Source organism: Phaseolus vulgaris, chromosome 8 (genome assembly GCF_000499845.2).
Source record: "Phaseolus vulgaris cultivar G19833 chromosome 8, P. vulgaris v2.0, whole genome shotgun sequence".
NCBI classification, from domain to species: domain Eukaryota; kingdom Viridiplantae; phylum Streptophyta; class Magnoliopsida; order Fabales; family Fabaceae; genus Phaseolus; species Phaseolus vulgaris.
This window is the reverse complement of record NC_023752.2, coordinates 44,287,089-44,291,408: the sequence shown is the minus strand read 5'-3', so window position 1 is coordinate 44,291,408 and position 4,320 is coordinate 44,287,089. Positions and strand designations below refer to the sequence as shown.

General features: G+C 33.2%; 1 pseudogene; it reads left to right on the top strand.

Annotated features, from left to right (window-relative positions):
- The first annotated feature begins 754 nt into the window (after positions 1–754).
- LOC137825203 (uncharacterized) lies at positions 755–2,783 on the top strand (annotated as a pseudogene).
- Positions 2,784–4,320: the final 1,537 nt, after the last annotated feature.

Below are 4,320 nucleotides of genomic sequence, written 5' to 3'. Positions count from 1 at the left end.
TTACTAAATAACCTTATATTAGTGTATAAAAATATTATGTTAATTATTCTCCAACAGACTTACTAGTATAACTGGATCAAACTCATAACCCACTTTATAGGCCCAACAATCAAACTGACCTATCCACACCTATTCACCTAACTCCGATCACTGAGCACTTTATTCCTACCAAACTTTATTCCTACAAAAACAATACTCTATAAGCCATACAACTTCTAAGACAAAAAGCCTATGGAGTGAGGTTGTGGGGAAGTTTTATGAATCTATCTCAGCTATAATCTCTTTAGCTGCAGTATATATCCATATTAATTCCATATTGATCATTACTCTACATTGAAAATATGTACCCTACAAGATTGTACAAGCAATATTTTACTCCAAAATGTTTACTATTCCTTACTTTTATTATTTCACCAATTCTTTTAATTAATACTTTTCTATTTTTTTATTATTAAAAAGTGAATTTCAAAATTCAATTTTATAAAATTGAATTATTTCACCTTATATATTATAAAATATTTCTTATTTTTCTTATTTTTTTTCTTTAAAATATATACATGAAATTTCCTTATTTCCGATCCACAATAAATCTTGAAACACTTCTTATTTCTCTTTTATTTCTTCTTTTTAAAGTATAAATTTACAATGTTTTCAAACAATACTGTCTAGGGTCTTACATCGCTGGGTCCATGCTCATGATTTTTCATTTGGTTTCCCACCTATATATATTCTTAAGAATACCTCACACTACATTTCTTTTAATTAATTAGTAGTTCACATCACATTGGGATTGCCTTTTCATTTTTTTTCCTCCATCATTCTTCTTCTTCTTCTTCCCTTTCTTCTTATTGTGAATTGAGCCAAAACATGAATAGGAATGCTTACAAGGAGGAAAAAACATGCTGCTCTTTCCACCCGAAACAAGTAGTTGTTGGTGTGTGCCCCTTGTGCTTGAATGAGAGGCTCCTCATACTGGCTGCAAAACAAGACCTTCACCATCATCATCACCATCACAGGCTTCAAAGTTCCACTCAGAGGAAGCCTTCAACTTCTATTCACAAGATCTTTGCTTTTGGTTCTCTCTTCACTCGCCACCAATTCAAATCTCACTACTATGACCAAGATGATGCCTCTCCCAGCCCAGAAGGAAAGACCTTATTTTACACATTGCTTCATATTGCTATTGTCAAATTTTATTACCCTTTTTTCTTTTTGATCTCCCTCTATACTTTATAATTTTTATATAAAAAGGGAAGATTTATCTTCTGTGGGGGTAGTTAAATTTGTAAGTGCTATATCACTGTTGGTGGTTTTTATCTTCTTTCATCTCATTTTCCTTTACCTTGTTCAATGTGCACACATGGTGGGTGAAACATTGCTATTAATCCATGAAGACTTAGCATAGCATAGCATGTGCATGTGTGTGTATCTTCATGTGCAAGATTAGATTATGATGACGATGAAATTAAGGTAAAAGAGGTAGCTGATAAGAGTGCCAACACACCATAAGGTGAAGCTTTTCAAAATGTTCAATCTTTATTGATCCTTCTTCAATTCTTCTTCCTGGCGTGGCTTGTGGAAGTCATGTGCAAGCGACAAGAGAACTATAACACCTAAAATATGTTTTGTTTGAGGTTATAGATTTGCTGGGGAGTTGAGTTACAACTTACAAAACAAATTATTTGGCAAGATGTCATTCATGTTTCTGACATATGCGATGCTGTTGTTGATGATCATATGTCAGTGTCTAAAACAGTTTCAAGAAAAATTGCGCCAACTAAAAATTCGATTACGAACCCCCTTCTAACTTGGGCAAAAATTCATCATATAGATGCATGAGTTGGTGGTGTGTGTACGTGTATTATGTTAATTTAAAGCAAATTTATGTATCTATTCCATTGACTGCTTTTGTTTGTTATTCTATTATGTGCATCAAGCTTTAAAACATGTTAATTTGTCTTATGTGCAATAGAACTACATAATTTAAAGTTTAAACCTAAACTAAGCATGTTTCTTCTGTAGAACTTGTAGTGAAGAATAACAAATGTTTTTTATGTGGGTGTGTTGGATGGTATCTTCAAGTTATTATATTGACAATGTGGAATTGGTTGAACTTTTCAGAGTCATTCATCTCAATAAAGTTTGAAGAAAATGGAGTGGCTTCATGGGAAAAGAGCACCCTCTCTAACATGTCTAATAAGGTATGTGTAGAGGGCAAGTTCCTAGAGAAGGAAGCAAAGGAGAACAAGAGTGTGATAGAGCATGGAAAGTCAAATAACGCGTTTAGATGGAGAAAGCGTATGGGCCGTTTGGTCCATTTCATCCAATGGAAGAGGTCCAGTAAGGGTGGTGTGGGCCATGTTGGCAACAAGGTTGAAGGAGTGAAGGTTAGAAAGGGTTGGATGAGATCATTGACAAAGAGAAAGACCGTGGAATAAAGGGGTAAAAAGAAAGTGACATGTACCAAAAACACTTGCTTTTTTTCTCTCTCTCTCTCTCTCTCCCTTTTGTGGTTACTACTTACTACTACTAAGTGTGGATGTGAAGTTTTTAACAACATATATAGTACAACACCACTACTAAGAAGAAGAAGGTAGAGTCAAAGATAGCTTTGTTGATTGATCTTTTGAAAATGTGCTTTAGATACATGAAAGTTAAAAAAAGAGAGTGCTTTGCATGCTTTGAGGACTTGGGAATGAGGTTCTTGTAATTCTTTTTTGCTATGTTTTTTTTTTTTCTAGTTGTTGTGGCATGGACATGTAGTACAGGCTAGCTGTAAATGAGAAAAACATTTGAGTGTTCCATTCCATACGGCACTGCAAAAAAAACCCCATGTTAGGTACCCATAGTGGGAAACAAATTAAGCACTAGGGCCCTATAACATTGTGCTATAGGGCTTGTCTTGATGGTGCCAAAATGTCTTGTTACTTCATTCTTCAAAATAAAATTCAAATTGATTTTTATTCAATTGCTACATCTTTAAAAAAAAAATTAGTTCTTAGGTTTGATCTTTGTCTATTCAGACTAAAGATCTAGTTTCATCATTTTGTGAGTATTTGTGATTCAATTAAAAATATTGTCTTTTATAGAATTAAAAATATCTTATGATATTCATAGTTAGAAATAACTATTAATACCATTTGGGCCATATAATGTGAGTGTTTCTTTCCATGATTTTTAAAAGGGACATCATCACTAAATAATTAGGTTAAGAATTACAAACAACTATCACTTGTACTAACAAATGGGTATGTAAAATTAAAATATCTATTTTGTTATAGAATATATATTACTAATTATTTTGATCGAAAATCTTAAAACCTAATTGCATTTATCATATTCAATTAGGCCTTTGCAATTAGTATGATGTTGGCAAAGTAATGGAAAGTCATTTTCGTGACCATGAAAATTAAAATGGGATGCATTATGGGTAGGACCATTATAGGTTGCCACATTGGGATCACAATGGGAGGGACCAATAGAGAAAAGCTTCACCGACTAAACAAAATTGACTAGACAAACCATCAAAACTTCACCCTATACGTGCATTAGATTAGGAAAGACACACAGAAAGTGAGGCACCATTATCCTTTAGGAAAATCTTCTAACTTACTTAACCTAAGTTTCATTTCATTTATCATATTGTGATTATCTTAGCCTATGAGTTTTAGCATAATGCAAAAACTATATTGCATATGCCATATGGACAAATCCTTAGTTACTATATTCTTATATTTCTTTAAATTCAAAACTGCTCCCCTTTGAAATTTCTATTCTTATTAAACTCAACCTTTTAATTCCTCTTCTGTTTCTACTTTCTCCTCTAAAATTCCCTCCTATCTTATTTCTACCAAATAAATTGTTACTCTCTTTCTAAGTTGTTTCTTTTTCATCACATGTTATCACAATTATTACTCCTTTTCTTCTATCTTTTTAGTTTTTTTTTTTTTTCAAACTCCTCTCTCCTCTCCCTTTTCTACTGGAATTCACCTGAGGATGAGTCATAGGTTTAATTTGTCCCCATTTCTCTAGAGTGTAGACTGGACCTAAAGCTTGTTTGATTCTTGGTGGAAAAAAGAAGGAAAAACCCACCCCATTTATTCCATTGCATGTGAACTTTGGTACAATTCATAGACAAAGAGAAAAACCTACAAACAAAGGTGAGGTGTCTCCATCATGTCAGAGAGTAGATTAAGCTATTTTCTGTAATCTTCACTGCATCATCCATGCTTAATTTGCAAAGCCACTTAGTTTCCTTAGGCTATGTTTGCTCCCATAGTTACACTATTCTATCCATTCAAGAGAAAAGATAAGAGGGGA